Source organism: Cupressus sempervirens, chromosome 5, assembly GCF_028749045.1.
Source record: "Cupressus sempervirens isolate cs-2001-9-10 chromosome 5, ASM2874904v1, whole genome shotgun sequence".
Classification (NCBI taxonomy): Eukaryota; Viridiplantae; Streptophyta; class Pinopsida; order Cupressales; family Cupressaceae; genus Cupressus; species Cupressus sempervirens.
This window is the reverse complement of record NC_143122.1, coordinates 208,970,330-208,991,348: the sequence shown is the minus strand read 5'-3', so window position 1 is coordinate 208,991,348 and position 21,019 is coordinate 208,970,330. Positions and strand designations below refer to the sequence as shown.

General features: G+C 31.8%; 1 pseudogene; it reads left to right on the top strand.

Annotated features, from left to right (window-relative positions):
- The first annotated feature begins 679 nt into the window (after window positions 1-679).
- Window positions 680-2,190, top strand: LOC149555151 (uncharacterized; annotated as a pseudogene).
- The last annotated feature ends 18,829 nt before the right edge of the window (window positions 2,191-21,019 follow it).

Genomic DNA, 21,019 nt, shown 5'->3' with positions numbered 1-21,019 from the left:
CTCAATCTATTCCCCAATCCCAAAATTGATTGGGGTTTTCAAGACAAAGATGATCCACCACCCTTGGTTGGCACTACTTTGGGAGCCTAAGGTTGCCTTATATGTTTTTTTTTAATGAATAGTTTCTATTTCTAGCCGTGGCCATGTTTTTAGTCCAGCTTTGACCGTGTGAACTCATTCACAGAGTGATCTTGTATCCCCCGACCTTTTTTTTGTGAATTTTAACTTGAGTATATTTTATTAATAGAAAAGGATTATTCATCAAAAAAAAAAAAACAAAAAAAGTCCAATCTATGAGAATCTTAAAAAACTTTTGAACTTTTATGATCATCTAGATTTAATCACATTAAATTTGAATAGGATTATTAATTAGTTTCAAAGGTGACCTTAGCTAGTTGGTAGGTTAGAGATAGTGTCTCACTTAATTGCTTTGCAGGTCTAAACCCTCCATTAAAAAAAATTAAAAAAATCAACTACCTTGCATCACTTTTCGACCACATATTCAGTGCTCAATTGAAGGAGATCAGTGAACAGACATGTCACACTATGCTGAATGGATTATTCGTGGTTAACATTAGATCCACTTCAAGTTTATACCATGCGTTCTATCCAAATCTGACAAACTACTTACATTGACAAACAGTTCCCTTGTGAAGTTAGCCAAATCTCATTCAAAGCCATGCCATATGTTTTGCAACAAATCTTCTTCCAGAGCCCCCCATCTCTATATCTCAAAGCTACTGGAATCATTACTCTTGTTGTCAGGTTTAATGCTGCATTCTTAGAGGTTAGAGGTACCAATCTCACATACTCCAAATTTTCTTAGATGAGAGAAGTAAAAGAAGCCAAGAAAATATCTAGCAGAAATGGCATGCTTATTTGCTATGGCCCATCCTTGGCCGCTTCATCACTGTTCTTCATTTCCAAACTGGAAAACATTGGATCAACAAGCCCACATCTGCTCACCCTTGGATCTGCTTTAACTATACACTTCCTTAAAAGAGAATTGGAGGCAAGTGTGTATTTGATATTGCTTCTCTTCTCTAATTAATATTGAATAGAAATTTACCTCTATGTTCTAGTAGTTTAGGTTTAGATTGTGTATAGTTCTTTATTGTATTTTATTAAAAAAAATTATGTTTTCTTGTATATTTGATAATGGATTATGGAGTGTAATTGGAAATGTTAATAACAATTTTTTTATATAATCTAAGTCAGATGAATATAACTGCATCGCATGGATGGTAGAAATCTAATAGCATTAATAGAAAGGCACAGGCTATCCTTCACAGAGAATGCATCAAAAGTCAAACATTTGTTTTTTACAAATCTCAGAAAATACAGTATGTTTTTTTTTTCAAATTTTTTTGCTGTTTTCAGTTACAAAACATACAGATAGTGAAGAAAAAAAGGGGTAAATTTAAAGATCTATCTAATTTTAATTTTTTAAATTGTAGTCAAAGGTACATTTTGTGTAGAAGATAGCCCTATAGATTGGCTATTAATATCATTATGGATGGTACCTCATTGGAAATGGGTTGCTTCAAATTTTTCATCTTCCCTAGGAAATCCTAAAGATTGAGAGTTCTATGGCAGTGGAAACAATTATTTGATGCTTAAAATTCAGTTTTTTTTCATTTGGGATTTTTTTTAAAGATAGAATTTTGCTTCTACTGTGCTCTAAAAATCAATGTATATATAATATCATGGGTTTTGCAGGTCTTATTTCTGCACCGTTACTCTAGTGATATGACCCTACAGACATCTTTATTGATTTTCGTTGCATATTTCTTTCAAACTGTTAATCTTTTGTACGCTTAGTAGCTCTCAGAAGGCTTGCAGCCACCGGCTTGGAACTTGATGTGGGTTGGAGTTGTGCTATTTTGTGTTGGAATTGGGGGGAATTTTTATCACCATTATCTCTTGTCAAGGCTCAGAAAGGATGGGAAAAGGGGATATGTGGTGCCCAGTGGAGGTTTGTTTGATTTGGTGGTTTGCCCACATTATCTTTTTGAGATTGTTGATTGGATGGGATTGGCCGTCATCTCTCAAACTCTCTACAGCTGGGTATCTGTGTTTTCGACATTGCTGTACTTGGCTGGTAGAAGCTATGCCACCAGACAATGGTATTTGGAGAAAATGGAAAACTTCCCCAAGCAAAGAAAAGCACTTTTTCCTTTCATATTCTGAATCTTGTAATTTGATTGAAGTATTAGTTTTCTTTTTCATACACTTAATTTATGTCATTTTCATCGTCATACCATGTCTAATACTATATAGGAATTCCACTCCTATAAGGTGTAATGATTAGGCTCATAGGAAGATATACTTGTGTAAACTATTAAAAGGGGGAGAATATTTTGAGTAATAGAATAGTTATGTCTTTGCACATACAATTTATTCACAAAGAAAAAGGGCATATGTCAATATTCACAAAGAACCCACCTAAAAATTTTTATGATAAAATTGAAAATGGTGGCGTGCAATAGTAAAATGAACAACAACAAAACAAGATCTAGGTTGTATTTTGATGACTTTTTGTCTCTTAATTATGGGGAAAACTATATTCTTTGTTTGACATTATTAATGATATAATGGTTATGATAATAAGAAGTATTTACACTTGCTTAAATTTTGTTCACCTCTCTTCTACTGGAGAAGAGCTAAAGAATATGAGTTTAAGAGAGATTTCTTTTTTGATAAACAAAAATCTGATTGTCATAAAGTTGTTGCTTGTCTATGGTAATCAAAAGCCTTCTAGAAATATCCTACTCAAATTTTGAGCAGATTAATACAACATAGAGGATATCTATTTGCATAATAATTTATTCTTTATAGAAATTCAAACTTTCAACTTAAATAATTTGAATCTAACTATGGAGTATGGCCAACAACTACAATCTATAGCTTTCTTCATGATCAAAATGCAAAGAACATATTACAAAATTCAAATATCGCAATTTTCCACAATCCATAGTATCTTCATAGTTGTTCTTAAAATGATTGTGTCTTTTCCTCCTTTATCTCTCTCGTCTAGATTATGGATCAAACCGTGTGATTTGAAATGTTGATGCAAATAAGAATACTTTATCATCCTAGAAACAACTATGGAAGATAATGACAACTACTTTAATATATGGGACCTATATAACCTAATATAAAAGGTCCATGGGAATGTAAGAACACTCATCTCTAGAAATTATTTCATAAATTTAAATGTCATACATGGGACAAGGTATCTAGTGTTGATGTATTGGCTACTATTATGCCCAAAACAACAATCTCTAAACAATACCACTATCAAAAGTAAGAAAAATGTTATACTTATTGATGATTACATAAAGGACCTGAAAAGGGCTTTGGCACTATAGTGTTAAAGGATAGAACAATGTGTAATACCTACTAATAGTAAAAAGAAAATAGTATAAATGCATCCTCACAACTTCGTACCATTTCTACAAGGTTCCTTAGATTCCTTACTTGCACTCCATTGAAATCCAATACTTAAAAATGTTTATCAAGAATATCTCAAGAGTATGAATCACCAACAAAGTCATACTATGTAGAGATTATTTAAACAACCAATTAAAGAGATGTTTCCAAATATAGATTTTCATTTGTCACTTTCACACCTAAGTATTGATGGTCCAATATACTCATAACTAGTATCTATGTTTTTTAGAAGTACCCATTGTTATAAAAATTCATGTCTCAAGTGATCCAAAATTTAAGATAGTAGTAAACATCCATTTGTATCAAAATTTTAACAATTATCTTTTTAAAGCAGTAACTAGAGAAACTACCACTAAATCTTCATCATCTACTTGGGCCACTAATGTAAAAGCATGTCCACCAATTTTATTGGTGTGTTGTAGTGATAAACACTATCCTTAGCTTAGTAACATACTTTTATGATGGAGCATTTCTAGGATGCCTTACAATTAGGTGGCTTCCATCTTGAGGCTAGGACCTTCATTAAGGCTTGCAAAGGCTAGAAAAAGGTTCTTCTCCCCATAATCCAATGGTTCTCCTCACAAATGCCTTCACAATGTAGAAAAAACAATGTTTGGAATTGTCTATGTTGTGTCTTGCAAAATGATTGACATCAGGTGTAGTGAGGGTATATTCATAACACCAGTATCCCTTGTTACTAATACTTTTGAAAATATTAAAAGTTACTTTATATCAATAAAACACATCCTAGGAAGGCTGCAATTATATTCTATACATATAGTCCTATATGAGGTGATTATTGATGATACTATTAATGGAAATTTTGGTTTGTAATTTAGGCTACAAAAGAGTCTTTGATTTATGTTGTCAATACCCATCCTTTATAAGGATGTCGAGCATTTTATCAAATTTAAGAATCATAATAATTAAATTATTATTATTATTAAAAATATCATTATATATAAATAAAAAATTTATATTTTGGCAATAGAATATACAAGATTGAATCTTTCGTGTGCTCAACCATGATTTTAAAATGCCTTAATTTATTAGTTTTTTTAAATTAACATATACACATCATAATGCCATGGATCATTAGGATTAACAAACAAGGATCTACTCTGACTAGAACAAAACTCAATCATAAATTTTCTTTAGCAAAATTTCTAATTATGTATTGGGTACTTTTGATGTTTTTAAAATCAAAACTATCGAAAAAAGGGGGTTGGCCCAAGAATAACAACCATTTGATACAACACATCACCAATAATTGGAAATAAAAAAATATTTACAACAAACTGTTTGCCTATCTCTTCCATTAATTTCAAATGCCCTAGTCACTATAAGAAAAAATAAATAAATAAACAATATAACTTCCTATATATACCCAAAACTAAGCCATTGTAGCTCTTAAGGAAAATGTGCCAAAAAATAATAAAGAAAGTTGTGTGTCACACAATGCCACTATTCAAAATGTAATAACTTGAAAAAGCTAAAAAACATTAAAAAAAATTATTGCCCTCCTTGGGTTTCAACAATAGTAACTAGGTTTAGCCCTTAGGAAGGAAGAAAAACAACTCCTTGGTAGCTTCTCTGTTAGAGCCCTACTTCTTGTCTTTAATTTACTACAAAAGCATGAGAGTGGTGACCAAGAAGTGCATCAACTTGAGGGCATAAGTAGTCAATATATTTTACTTGACATCCACATTCTCTATCTCAGGCTTGATTTTGGATATCATCTCCTCATTAGACACACATCCATTGAAGTCACCCAAACTTTATGGCCACTACCCATAGAAACATCCTCTAGAACCTATCTACCTTTTTCTGGAGTAGGGGAGGTCATAATATTTTTGTTATCAATATTTTTAGTGGACTCCTTAGTGTCATCATTAAGGTTGGTAGAGATATGGGTGGAGTGTTTAGTGACATTTACCTCATTTTAAGACCTATTGGTATAGGAGCTCCTAGGGTTTAGGCTAAAATCCTAACTCATTTTGGCTAGTAAATGATCCTATCTAGATCATTGAATAATGAGGGCTTCAAGAGAGTCTATTGGTTTTGGTAGTGTTTATTAGCCAAGAGTTTAAATATTTGGGAAAAGTTGCCAAGGGATTGCAAAAAGTTGTCAATGTTGACAAGAAATTGCTAAGTTGGCAATTTTGTGCATGATATGTAAAGTGGCCCCAAATGGCTTGGAAGGAGTGGGAATGAATTTATATGAGTCTAAAAGTGAATAAATACCTATTATGAAACATTTAGGGGTGTTATATTATTGAGGAGTGTCACAATGTAAAAGTTGCATAGTTGTCATTGACAACATTTGAGCAAGAATTTGTAAAAATCCAAAAATCAGTTATAGACTAAACCCAATAGTTGGGGCATGCCATGTGAGGATATATAAGTTTATTTCCAACCTTTAGAGGGGGTTTTTTGATGTATCAATCATATTGTAAGAGCAAAAAAAGTGAAAATTCTCTAGAATTTTGTCAGAGTGTTGCTTGCAACTCTAGAATATACCTTCTAATGGATTCAATGCATTTTTGTTTCATTTTACAATTTTATATTTCTTCATTTTATTTCCTTATATATATTGGTAGGAGTAGTTAAATCTAGTGAGGGTTTGAAACCAAATAATGACACTTTCTTGAAATACCATTGTAGGACCATCACATCTCTTTGGGACAAGAAATTGTACTCAATGTACAATGTAAATACATAATTTTGAGTTCATATGATTTTTTTCTAGTTTTCAATAGTTTTCTCTAGGTGAGATAGTAGGTGCCTAGCTAGGAGCAAACACAACCACAATTGAAGAAAGAGAGCATGGATAGATTCACCAATATGATTAAAGAGTTTCAAGGTATTGATTTAGTGTGTAGGGTCCTATAGTATTTTTACTAAGGGTTGGTGAATTCGTTTGAACCAAATTTGAATCAAGAAGCAAGAAACAATCCAAACCCTTAAAGTAAATAGGCTAATTTGTGAATACTTGTGTATGATCGCTTTGGGGGACCAAAGCCCTAAAAAAAATTGATTCCTCCCAAAAGGGTTCCTAGATCAAGAGTTTTTCTTTTTTGGATCCTTTGACAAATTTTAGAGTTATTAGGAAAAAACTTGATCTTGAGGCCTAATAAGCCCTAAAAGGCCACTAGCCCTAAAATATAGGGATTCATGACATTGATGGAAAATCTTTTGCAAGATTAAGAAAAATGATGGAAAGAATGATTGTCCTAAGAAGTTTAGAAGCCCTTCCATTCATATTAAATTTTTCCATGTTCATGAAGTTTTTGGAATGAACTTACTGTAGTGAGTTGAAGAGGTATAGTGAAGTCTTCAATTGGTAGAGAGGTCTTAAGTATAGAGGACTTGGAGAGGTGGCTCCTCAGAGTTAGGGGTTAATTGGAGAACCTTAGGAAGGTTGGAAAAGAAGCCTAAGTGGGAATCCAAGTATAAAAGGACTCATTTTAGAAGATCCCCCTATCAAATTAGTACTAGAACCATTAAGGTCTAGGTAGGGCATAGTACATTTTTGACTCGATGGGAGAAACAAGTATGGTGACCAATGTGGAATTGGAAAAGATGATCCAAGAGTAGGCTAGAGTCTCCCAAGAATGAGAGTTAATCAAATAGTAAAGGAGAATTTAGTATACATGGAGAATAAGCTAGGAGGACTTGAAGGGAAGGAAAAAGAGATTAGTAAAAAAGACCAAACAAAAGGGGCATAAGGGTAAGGCAGTGGACTAGAGGATGAAGTTCTTGAACTAGACCCACCATTGAAAAAAGAAACATTTTAAAAATCCATTAAATCTTTAGAAGGAAAGGGGTTGGAAGTTTTTCCTATGTTTAGTGGAAATATGGGGCCAAATTTGGTTATGGAATGGATTAAATGAATGGATAACCATTTTGAGTGTGAAGGTATAAGTGTGGAACAAAAAGTGAAGGTGGAAAATTCTAAAATGAAGGGACCAACCCTAAGTTTATGGAAGTTTATAAAATAAAAGATAGAAAGGGAAGGTAATAAATCCATACCCACATGGAAAGGAATGGCTTCCAGGATTATAGAAAACTCTCTACTAGAGGATTATGAAATCCAACTCCATAGAAGAAAACAAAATTTAAGACAAAGAGACATGGATGTGTTTGCTTAAATAGAAAGGTTTTAAAGATTATAATTGAGATATAATGTGTAGGAAGATGAGAAAATTAAAATTTCTAGGTATTTGAATGTCCTTAGATGGAATATCCAAGAGGAGATAAGTTTCATAAGCCCTAATATTATTTTAAAATGCTACCAACTAGCCCTTAAGATATAGGAAACAAATAAGAAGAAACAAGATTCAAAAACTAGAGGAAGAGGTAGAGGAAGAGACTCTAGAGGGAGTCATAGAAGAGGATTCAGTGGAAAAAGAGGTGAAACAAAATCTCAAGGTGGATCAATGTTGACTAAATAGAGTAATGATTCTAGTGGGATAGGGGATTTAGTGGTGGTAGTATTGGAAGATTTGGTAGAGGATCACATCTTTCCAACATGAAGTCTTATAACTATGGTTAATTAGACCATCTTGAATATATGTGTCTGAATAAGACATCATCATCACAATAAGAAAAGAAGGTTAGCTATGTCCAAGAAGTAATAGTATTAAATCTCCTGAGGTGAACCAGATTACAAGAGTGGTAAGAATCTCATATTTAGGAAGGTGTTGATTAAATAATAGGTCGGGGAAGAATCTAAATAGAGGAGAGCATTGTTTGGGGTGAAATATAAGATTCTTGATAAAGTGTGCAAGGTAATAATAGATTTAGGGTCTACAAACAATATTATCTTATAGGAGGTAGTTAACAAGCTAAACTTAACCAAGATTCCCCATACTCACCCTTATAAGGTCACTTGGTTGAACAGGGGAGTATAAGGTAGAAAATTCTAATTTTTTGTTGATGAGTCAAAATGGTTTTTTCCATGACCTCGAAAAGGATGAGGGTACAGGGTTTTCTATTGTGGTAAAACCTAAGGAGGAAGAAAAAGCAAAACAAGCATCTATGCCTATAGAAGTACAATGAAATCAAGGATATAGTAAGTGGTGCAGCCCCTGCAACTTTAACTCCTCAAAGATAAATAAGGTATCAAATTCATTTCATATTGGGGGCATCCCTTCCTAATAAGGAAGCATACAAAATTACTCCTAATTAGAACAAGGAGGTAGCAAGGAAAGTCCAAGAGCTACTTGATCAAGGCCTAATAAGGAAAAGCATAAGTCCGTGTGCAATCTTAATTGTTTTGGCACCCAAGAAAGGGGATAAGTGGAAATTATGTACTAATTATAGGGAAATAAAAAAGGATAAAAATAAGATATAGATTCCCTATCTTTTGAATAGAGGATTTAATGGATTGTCTTGGAGGGGATAGGTATTTTTCTAAGATTGATTTAAAAATTGGGTATCAAAAAATTAGAATGAAAGAGGGGGGTAAATGAAAAACAACCTTCAAAACCATAGAAGGTTTATATGGTTGGTTAGTTATTCCATTTTGGTTTTATGAATTCCCCTAGAATATTCATGAGGTTAATGAATGAGTTGCTTAAGGATTTTTGGTTTCTATTTGGATGATATATATCCTCATTTTTAGTGAAACAATAGAAGAGAACCTAAGACATTTTGAAATTATGTTGAGGAGATTGCATGAGGAGAAAATAGCTATTAACTTGGAGAAAAGTGAATTCTTGAAATAGGAGATTATCTACCTTGGATTTGTGATCTCTCAAGGTAACCTAAATATGGATCCTAGCAAGGTCGAGACAATTTTGAGTTGGCTCACTCCAAAAATAGCAATGGACGTAAGTACTTTTTATTATTATAGATTATCCCAATTCTATAGAAAGTTTAAAAGAGCTTTTAGTGAAATTTTTGCTCCTATTTTAGACACAATAAAATGTGGGTTGAGAAAAGAATAGGTGGACTAAGGAATCTAAAAATGGGTTTGAGCTATTGAAATAAATGGTATCTACTCAACCTATTTTGGTTCTATATAGTTTTGATAAATTATTTATTGTGGAATGTAATGCAAGTAATGTGATAGTAGGAGTATTAATTAGTCAAGGAGGGAGGAATGCAACATTTTTTAGTGAGTTCTGGTAAATTAACCTAAGAGAAGGTATTTTTCCTATGACCTACAACTATATGCATTAGTTCAAGCCATCATAAAATGGAGGCACTATTTACTTCCCAAAGCATTTATGGTTGTTATTAATAGCCATGCCTTAAGTTTCATAAAAACTTAAGATAATTTTAGCCATAGACAAATAAAGTGGATAGAATTCCTATAGGCCTAGACATTTAGAATCACACACAAGAAGGGTTATAGTAACGAAGTAGTTGATGCACTTAGTAGAAGATTTCTCATTGTTCAAGAAGTACATTTATAGGGTACTAGAGTTGAAAGATTTTGTAAGGACCTTTATAAATATGATGAAGACTTCTCAAAGGCCTATAAGGTATATGTTGAATTTAACAATCATTTCCATGGTCATTTTGCAGACTACACACTAAAAAATAGATTGTTGTTCAAAGGTGGTCAGTTATGTGTACCTAGAGGGGCTATGAGGGAAAACCTCGTGAAAGAAAAATACAATGGAAGCCTTAGTGTTCTTTTTCCCTCAATAAGAACATTGAGTTAGTGTAGAGATTCTATTATTGGCCTAAAATACAAAAGGATATAAGAAGATATGGTGAACAATTTATTGTGTATCAAAAGGACAGGAGTATAACTGCAAATGTTGGATTAACAGTGGATTTGATAGTCTGTTTATAGTTGTTGATGAGTTCAATAAAATGAGGAACTTCATATTATGTAATGCTACTCATGATATCACTTATATTGTTCATCTCTTTTTCAAGGAAGTAGTAAGAATACTTGGATTTATATTAAGCATTGTCTTTGACAAGGATGTGATGTTTATGGGATATTTTTGGAAGAAATTATGGAAAATATTAGGCACAAATTTTTCATTTGGTTTAGCCTACCATCCAAAAAATGATGGCCAAACAAGTATTATTAATAGAGTTTTGGGATGCCTTCTAAGATGTTTGAAATATAATATGAAAAAGTATGGGATTAAGTGTTACCTCAAGCTGAGTATACTTATAATCATAGTGTAAATAGATCAACTAGGAAGAGTCCTTTTGAGGTATTTTATGGCATTCACCCAAGAGGAGTATGTGAACATAAATAACATGGAAGTAGGGAAGGGATGAGTGGAAATGGTGAGGATGTTTCTTAGTCTATAAAAGATGTATATGACCAAGTCAAGAAGAATTTGATGGAAGCTAATGAAAGACTTAAGTTTAAGGTTGATGAGAAGAAGAGAGAAATATTGTTTGAAGTAGGGGACCTAGTTATCATTAATCTTTAAAAAATAGGCTATAGAAGGATATCCAAAGAAATTTATAGTTGAGGAGAATAGAACCTTGCAAAGTCCTAGATAAACTTACCCACATAATTGGTCATTTCACTAGTTTTTAATGTATAAGACTTTGCAAGATACAAATTTCCTATTGTATTAGAGAAGGAAAAAACCATATAAATTGATAAAGATATCACTAAGGTGCCTATACGAAGAAGCAACCTTAGGCTAAGAAATTTTTGGATTCTAGAGTTTTAAAAGGACTAGGTATGGTCAAATTATGTAAATAAACCCATGGAAGGGTATAATTTCAAAAAATGTCATATATCGTCTAGTTTGATATGTTATTAGGTTTTTATAAATTTAAAATTTCATTTATGAAAAAATGAAAAAGTTTTCAAATATGTAATTAAATATTATCACAAAAATTTGACAATATGAAAAACTAATGTAAAGAGGAAAGTCAAGAGTCGTAGGAGGTATCCAATAGTTGGATAAGTTGAAAAGACAATAAAACATCATGTAATGGTCTTGATTTAAAGAGGGGAATGGTTGGAAATCTTTTTGAGAAGAATAGAAATGAAAGGAGTTTTGTTTTGTAAGTTTTATGTTAATTTTCCAAAAATCTAATTGTTATTTCTATTGGTATAAATTTATATGAATATATATAGACCTACAACTGATATTTTTAGAAAGGTATTTTAGTTATTTTAGGAAAGGTGTGAAGTGACCCTTAGATACCTCCACCATTATTCACTCCAAATCCATGCGACCTCGTAGGGCTTATTTTCATCCTCATCTTCATCATCATCAATGTCATCCCACCAACAAATTTCAAAGACGGCTACATGCTCTCCCCTGCCTAGGTCTGTATCCCTTAGTTCTGGACTTCTTCTAGCCTAGGAAGAACCCTTAGTCTGCATCATGTATTTGGTTCTCTTTCTCTTTTGTTTGCTTTCCCAACCATTGTTTGGTGGTTTGCTGGTTCTTTACTTCTTGTTCTATAATTTTTCAATCCCATAGACCCTTGTTGGTCTCCTGTTGGAAATTAATTAATTAATCTTATCTTATCTTATCTTATCTTATCTTATCTTTGGGTTTTGGTTTGGTCAAATTTCATTTTTATTTGAAGAAATCATGAGCATTTGAGTGCAAACTGGTTTGAAACTAATTTTTATGTGAGTAGTTTTGAGAGAAGAGTAATAAATTTTATTCCAATTATCATTTAGAGCTATAACTTTGGAAAAACATGTTTAACTGATTTGTATAATCTCTTAATAAAGGTTTTATCTCTTCATTTGTGAAAGTTATGATCATCTCTTCTCAAATGGAAAATTTTATCCTATTTTGTTGTTTTGATTAAAAGTTTTCAAAATGTGCAATATTTTTGTGACAAGTTATGGAGTTGCAATTATGTGATTTTTGAATCCCTTTATACTTGAATCACCATCCTCCAATTATTTATTTAGAATAAGGTCGTATCATGTTGACAATATAGTGTTACCAATTTGTAATACATGGAATTGTTTGCAACATATTTCTTGTTATGTAAAGTTCTATATACTAATTTACTTCTCAAGTAGGGTCTTTTATTGTATTGCAAACTGATTGTGCAATGTATAGTCTTAATGATTGTATATCAAATTTTACATTCATTAGATAGCACATTCAATGGAAGAGCCTATCACCACAATTGGTTGTTACAAGGATATTTTTTAATAAACCTTTCACTAGCAATATTTTTCCAATGGCTTTCTAACCTTGAGAAAATGCTTGACAAGTAACTTGGTGGAAAATTGTAAGAAATAAAGTTTTAGTACATATAAGTAGCTCATAGTGATCAGCAATAATGTTTTTGTCATGGAATAAAATAGTATAAGTATATTTTTGTTAAAATATAAGTACCTTTTTTGTTTTTGACCATATTATAGTTGGTATGTTTAGCCATTTTGAGACCCATCATATACAAAAAGTATCATCCCAAAGGTTACACTTAATTGTAGGTAGATTTGTTGAGTCATATAATTGCATTGTATCTAGTATTTCATTGCATATTCTAAATAATGCATTTAATTCAATCCATCTAGATGCAACTCACATGAAAATTCTTTCATTGAATATGTATTGTTGTTTGATACTAATTGTAAAAAGTGATCAACTAATGCATTTTGTATTTCTTTAGAAGTATAATGGAAATAAAGTAAAATTTCAAGAATATCAAATAAACAATCTCCTATAGTGTAATGAAAGGATTGTAGTCTAAATAAAAATTCAATCTCTAAGTCATTGTCAATAGTACGTGCAATTTGTTTTTGATTATTTATATATAAGTTTTAACATCAACTATATCAAAATATTTGAATGTTAATTCAAATTAGAATTAGTTTCAATTATAAAAATTATATTGTATGATAATATGTGATTAAGAATAAACAATAGAAAAATGCATAATATCGGATGCTTAATTTTACATGATCATGTATGTGTAGTTCTTCAATAGAAAAATAAATATAATAAATTAGTTTCTTTGTACATCATATTAACTAGATTAAAAAGAAGACAAATGACATTCAATTTTACTTTGAAGAATTACAATAATAAAAAAATAAAAAATTGATTCTAATTTAAAATACCATCTAAAGAGATCATTTAAAGAAAATTAAATATAAGCAAACTAAATTCATCCCACTCAATTTTTACACTTAAACTAGGTAATCTCATGAATTCATCCAAATGATTTCCATATGTTATACAAAATATTTTAAAGGAGAAACTTGTTTGACCTTTTCACATAACTTATTTACCTATAGTTTATTTATTATTGTTCTTGTTTATAAATGAGACACGTGTGTAGCCGAAGTTATAGGATTACCATTTTTCCTGATGTTGAATGAAAGTTAGTTAAAGAATGTACAAAGAGTATAATAGTATCAAGCTACATGTGTTAAAGCTTAGAATAATAAATTATTGATTGCAATATTTTCCTTCCAATTAAATTTTAAAACTATATTTTTGGATCAGTTATCAAAGAACACAATGTTTCAATGAATGTATTTTTGACATTCTAGTCATGTTTGTTGTTAGTGACATACACTTATTCAAATTGTAAACTCATACTAAGAATATTGTACAGTTAACAATGTTAACCAAGAATTTTAGTTGTTTTCGAGTTCTATAGTTGCTATTGAGTCCTATTGATAGATTTCAATTTGCACCAAGAAGATACTACTATGGTGATGATAAAAAATGTGAGATGCCGAGTTTACCAGTGTAAACTAAGTTGTGTACTGCTTACCAAGTTCGTAGTTGATGTGATGTGAGTCTAGTGTTAATCAAGCTATTTAGTGTTAACCAAGTGACTTAGTTTATACTAAGCTTGAAGTGATAGCATTGACCAAGCTATGTAGTGTGAATTAAGTGATTTAGTTTATATGCTAAGTTTCACAATATTCATCAAGTCACTAGTGCAAACTAAGTTTAAGACTACTTGGAAGTGATTAATATGGACTGAGCTTCTATGTCTACTAAGTGCATGATGATGTTGAGCATTGACACTGGATACCAAGTATCAGAACCTCACCGAGTTAGTCTTTAGAACTTGAGTTTCTACACTTTGGCCGACTTTGTAATATTTGTGTAGACTTGTATTATGGCCAACTTTGTAATTATGAAATTCGATTGATATATATGTAATTTATTGTATCACATCCAAATCATAGAAAAGAAGTAATGTAATCATCAAAGAAGAGAAGAAGAGTGAATTACAAAGGCTACAACAATATAGGGAGCAACAAAGGTTTATCTATCATAGCAAGGTGATTTGTACTCTTAGAGGAATCTCATTCAGAAAACCAAGTTGTAGATCAATGATCAACTACTACTTCATCCTAGTAGGTGGATTAGTCAAATCCTTTAACAAAGTAGACCTAATAGTCTTATGTAAATCTCTTTACTGATTGCATACTTCATTGTATGTTTATAAATCCTTTTGCAAGGTGGACCTAGCAGTCTTTATTGCTCCTAATAGGGAAGATCATCAAAAGTGATCATTATAAGCCTTAATATGTCCACTTTATACTACAGTACTAAAGCTTGTGGGTATCATTCCCACCCTAGTTTTACTTTCTATTTGGAATGTTTCTGGGTCACCAAATCTTGTGTTAAAGTATTGTGTATGTTTTGTATGTTTTCATTTTTTTAGCTTCTCATACATGTAGTTAGATCTGAATTCTTATAAAGGATTAATTGCTAATTAAGATAAAGTTTTATAAGTTACTAATTCACCCCTCTCCTCTCAATAAATTAAATTGCCATAATGTTTCTAGCAATTGATATCAGAGCTTTGTGGTTCTCAAAGAAAAGTTCAATAACTTGAGAAAAGATCAAAGGTAGTGGAGGTATTCAGACTTGACAAGGCTATTGAGAATGAGAAACTAAATTTGGAATTGGCAATTGGACAACTCAAGAAAGAAAAAGAACAACTCTCTCAATCCCTAAAAAGAAGAAAAGATCTTGCAATTCAAATGAATGATTCACTCTACATTGAAGAAAGAATTGAAGACATTCATTCAAGTAATTTAGATGAAGCTGATGAAGCAATCAAAGAACTATAGGAAAAGAATAGTACTCTTCAAGAAGAAGTAACAAAACTAAGAAGAGAGCAAGAAATTTATTTAGTATGATTGTGTGAAGTCATGGAAGAGAAAAAAAAAGATAAGATAAGAGATAGAAGGAAAGAACAATGAAATTTAGCACATATCCCTTCAGTAATAGACTTCATTGATCAGCTCACCAATGCAAATGAAGAAATCATGAATATAAGATCAGAGAATGAGAAATTGTAGAATGATCTAAATATTGAAAAACAAACCAATGAAAGAATGATGAAATCCCAAGCAAACATGAATCAGTTGAATGAGAAAAGTCATTTTAGACAAAACGGGAAAGTAGGAATTGGATACATAGAAGAAGGTGAATCATCCAAGAAAGAAGCTCAAAAGAATAAACCTACTTTTAGTCACTATGGTAAGATAGGTCATACTTCAAAAAAATATTGGAGCAATGGGAAAGAAAAATTCAATGGAAAATGCTACAATTGTAATCAGCACGGTCATAGAGCAAATGAATGCAAAGAAAAACCAAGATTTGAAGGAAAATGTTACAAATGTAAGAAGCATGGGCACAAGTCATCAGAATGAAAAAATAAGATATTGAATCAAGTAGAATAGATTGTAAAAGCTATATTTGGTTGGGACTATAACACTTGGTGTAGATGTCATTACTATGGAGAATTTGGACACATTGGAATGAATTGTGCAAAGCATCACATGAGGAAAAGATATACTACCAAAATATTTTTTATTTGTATAGAACTTGGTCATCTTGCCAAGAACAATATGACTACTAGAAGAATTGAAGATGAAAAGTAGGAAAAAGCTAATAAAATTTGAAAGCAAATGAGACAACAATGGGTTCCAAAGTTTATCAAGAATGTAAGTTTGAGCAATGATGGTCAAGTCACTCAAGAATTGGGTGATTCCACCATCACCACTTGATTTCTTAGAGGAGAACTGGAACTAGGCTACTAAAGAAAATATCTAAATTAGTTCTAGTTGATAGGACAAAATATCCATATCAGCATTCAAAATGCAAAGGGATCACTAAGTAAGAAGTACCAGTTATTACCGAATTTCCTTCCTTACTGAGTGAGGTTAGGAGAAACTAAGTCTTATGTGGTTACCAAATCATGGAAGGCCCTACCAAGTATTCAATGCTAGTGAAGTGGATGATAGTTTGTAATTTGATCTAACATTTGTACTAGGCATTTATGGAAAATTTTGATAAAAGGAATGATATCAAAGTCATTTCTCACTGTGAATTTTTGAGAGCTATTTGTGCAGAATGATTTTCAAGCATTCAAGCAATTTGAGTGAATTGTTGAAAGATTTTCAAACCCCTACCAAGTAGAAATGGTAGTTACTAGTAGCAAGGTGAAAAGAGGTTCAAACATGTTGGTTCAAGGTGTGGAACAGAAAGCACTAGATTTCAATCTTATTCCTACTATTGTGGAAACCCTAGATCTAAGTAGAGTGAAATCACAAATCCCTCCAAAGGTACTCTTAATCAATGACATCCATTCTCATTTCAAATGTGTATTTTAGGATATTGGTACTTTGGAAATGTATGAAATCCTAGAAAAACTATGTGTTAATGGTTTGTTCAAAGCAAAACACCAACATCTAGAAGCCAAAGGTTTAACACATATTCCACATATGCCATGAGATTTTCAAATCAAGTGGATAAGATACATCCTTTGTCATGTGTATAATGGTCAGTTGTGATTGGAGCAACCAATTTTGATCACAAAGAAGATGATCCATAGGATCACTGATCTCTCTATGTTAGCAAAAGCCAAAATAACCAAAACCCTAAGTTGGGTTCAACTGGAGAAGAAAACCCTAGTTGACTGGCATGGAAGGGGAATGAAAACAAGTAGTGTGATTGACATGGAACTAAAATTTGGCATTCATATCATCACACACAAGATTTATAGTTCTAATAGGTCAAATAATGTGTCATGTGAAGCTATGGACTTGGCTTACAAGGTAGTCAAGAATAACCTATCTCTTGACCTTGTTGAGTTACTATTGAATTAGTTCAACAAAAACATGGAGAGAATTAGGACTTCAAAGAACAATCCATGTAAGTTTGGTTCACTCTTGAAATTTTTTTTTCTATGTTTAGAAATTCTTTCCATCACAAGGTACTATTGTTTGGAGAAAAGATGTGCTAGTCCTTTATCAAATTAATGAATACATTGCTGAAATGGGAGAGAATCTTACAAGTATCATGGACAATTATTTTGATGCATTTAAGGAGAAAATGAATAGAAGATTTCAAATCTTAGAAAACTAGTTGAGAATTATAAAGATGATGTTTATTTTATGGTAGATAGTGACAAGGTGTATATTAGGAAATTAGGCCTAGAATTGCATGGGTAAAACCTCTAGGATATGAGGTGAATATTGATGAAACAAAAGACATGATTGAGGCATTAATGAATGAGCTAGTTGATCCCAAGGATTCTTACTTTGATACCTATGATGAGGCAAAGGCTAGAATAGAATTGGAGATCAAACATCCTCAGGTAGTTAACAAGGGCAAGAAGAGGATTGCTAATCTGAAAACTAGTTCTACTCTTTTGTTAACTGAAAGAAAAGGTGAGGATGAAGAAGTAGATGATGAAGAATCAAATGAAGAAGAGCCACTAAAGAATAAGGGTAAGGTATCATTACCAAACCTACCAAGACATCCACTGCTATGTTCACTAGGAGATCCTTGAAAAAGAAAGTAGATAAAGAAGGAGGAGACATAATTTTCAAGAGGTCTGCACCCATATTTGAGGAAAGAGTGAAAGAATTAGAATCAAGTTCTAGAATTAAAAACTTTAAGGCATTGAAATATGAGACCAAAACTGTTGATGAGTAGAAGTAGATTGAAGATATACTAATATCCAAAATGGATAAGTGGAAATACTCACCTAACTAACTTACTCAGCAGATTCCCAATGCTTTAATGAAAAAAATTAAGCTAAGATGGGACCATGCCATGAAAAATACAAAATATATACATGAGTAGACCTTGAGGCAACTTATGCCGAATTTTATTGACAAGAAGGTGAAAGAATCTTTAAAGAAAAATGAAGAAAAGATAACTTTAAGATTCAATACTTGTCTTATTTTATTGAATGAATAGAGCATGTTTTGAAGAATTCTACAAATACATGGAAGAATGTCTATCTTCCTCAAAAATTGAGTGATTTTGTTGTAATTATAAGTAATAAAGATGATAATGATTAGAAGGAGAAAGATGAAGAGAAAGATGATGAAGAAGTGACTCATTTTGATAATATAGATGATGAAGAGGAATAGGAGTAGGAGGCTACCAAGGAAGATACACAAGATGTTGAGAAGATTGACCAAATTAAGATTTTTGCAAAGGTTATAGCCTCACTTCCTCATTCTCCAAGGAAAACATTAATAACATCAAGCCTAGAGACAGGCTCAGTAGGATTGACTATGGCTAGCATGACAAGCACAAGCATTCAATCAATCTCTGCACTAGTCCAACTTAGTACTCCATTAATAATAGTGCCTAATACTTCATCTATTGAGCAACAAGTTCTACCCTCTACATCAATTTTGGCCACATAAGTTATTTCTACTAATATTTCAACAATGAGTGCAGTATCCATTTTTGCAATGAGTCCTACCTTTTCAATAATTGTTTCCATTCCTAGTACACATGCAATAAGTGCAAGGAAAATTGAAACCAAGCCTCAACCAAGCACAAAATTTTTGGGTAAAGGAAAAGAAAAGGAAGAGGGTATGGATCTTGATGAGGAGATTTTTATTTCCAAATGGGACATCTCAAATATTAATCTAGATCATATCCAAATTTTTGGTGAGCTTTTTCAAAAGAATACCAAGCAGCAAAGGCTAAGAGAAGAAAGAAACAAAGAGTTTAAGATCATTGAGGATGCCAAGAACATTCTAGCAGAGGCTCGAGGCATAAATATTGACACTTCTCAACAAATTTTGTATTAGTTGGCAAAAGAAGTCTAGAAATATAATGAAGATTTGGATGGACAGGATAAATTATTGTAGAAAGCCAAAAAGAAGGTTTGAGAATAAATTTTTAGAATTTATTGCTCAAAAAACTATCAAAAATTGATGAAGATCTGAAGACAAGTGCACAATAATTGTAGCTTGACCCGAGTTCTAGCTCTGCTCACTTCAATGAGATTAGATTTTTGATAGATATGTAGGCATAACTGCTCAGAGAAGAGGCAAGAATTAGATATACATTGATAGATATTCAAAACATGATTCTCCCTAACATGGATGTGCCATAGAAGCACATTGCACACTCAAAAAAACTCATCCATGACAATAATTTCTCTATTGTAGAACACATGATTGAGTTGTCAGCAAAAGTGTAAGTCACAGTGCACACATGCAGGGTCTTGCAAGAGAATCAGGACAAGAATTTGACACTCATCTTGAAGCTACATTCATACTTCTTGTCACATTTGGCATTACTAAGTAATACATATAGCATAAATCTTTGGCATTAACATCAAAAAGGGGAAGAAACTATAAGATGATATAAAGTGAGAGAAGATTGGATAAGATGTAAAAAGAGAAAAAGAAAAAAATTGAAAGAAAATTGTAGATTGTAGAGAAAATGTATATTATATGTATTGTATACTGTATATTATGTATGGGGGAGCATTAACATGTATAGAAATGTATCCTTTACAAAACCAATTTTAGAAAATCTCTAAAACAATATACTCTACCGAGTTGGAGACATAAGGTGATGGATAAAGATGTTGTTGAACATTCTTGAATCCAGTTTTGACTGATAAGTGTTTTTGTCACTAATGCCAAAGGGGGAGATTGTTGACATTCCCATTATGTTTTTTATTAGTGACATACATTTATTCATATTGTCAACTTATAACGAGCATATTCTATAGTTAACAGTGTTAACCAATAACTTTAGTTGTTACTGAGTTCTACAGTTGCTACTGAGTCATGTGGACAAATTTCAATTTGCACTGAGTAGTTACTACTAAGGTGATGATCAGTAGTGTAAACTGAGCATCTTAGTGTATGCCAAGTTTACCAGTGCAAACCAAGTTGTGCATTGCTTTCCTAGTTCATAGTTGATGTGATGTGAGTCTATTGTTAACCAAGCTATTTAGTGTTAACCAAGTGACTTAGTTTATACTAAGCTTGGAGTGATAGCATTGATCAAGCTATGCAGTGTGAATCAAGTGATTCAGTTTATATGCTGAGTTTCATAGTATTCACCAAGTCACTAGTGTAGACACCTAAAAACCTTTACAAAATAAAGTAGTTTTATTTTCTGAAAAAGTCCTGATGACATCATCATTTATTAATTAATTAATTATTTAATTTATTTATTTATTTTTATGCCATTAAATCCCTTTATCTTAATTAAAAATATTTAATTAAGGAATCCCTCCCAAAAATGTTTAAATCTTATTTAAACATTATTTCCTTATTTATTAATTATTTAATTAATAAATTGACCAAAAAACTCAAAATAAATAAAAATTTTATTTTTTGCCCAAAACT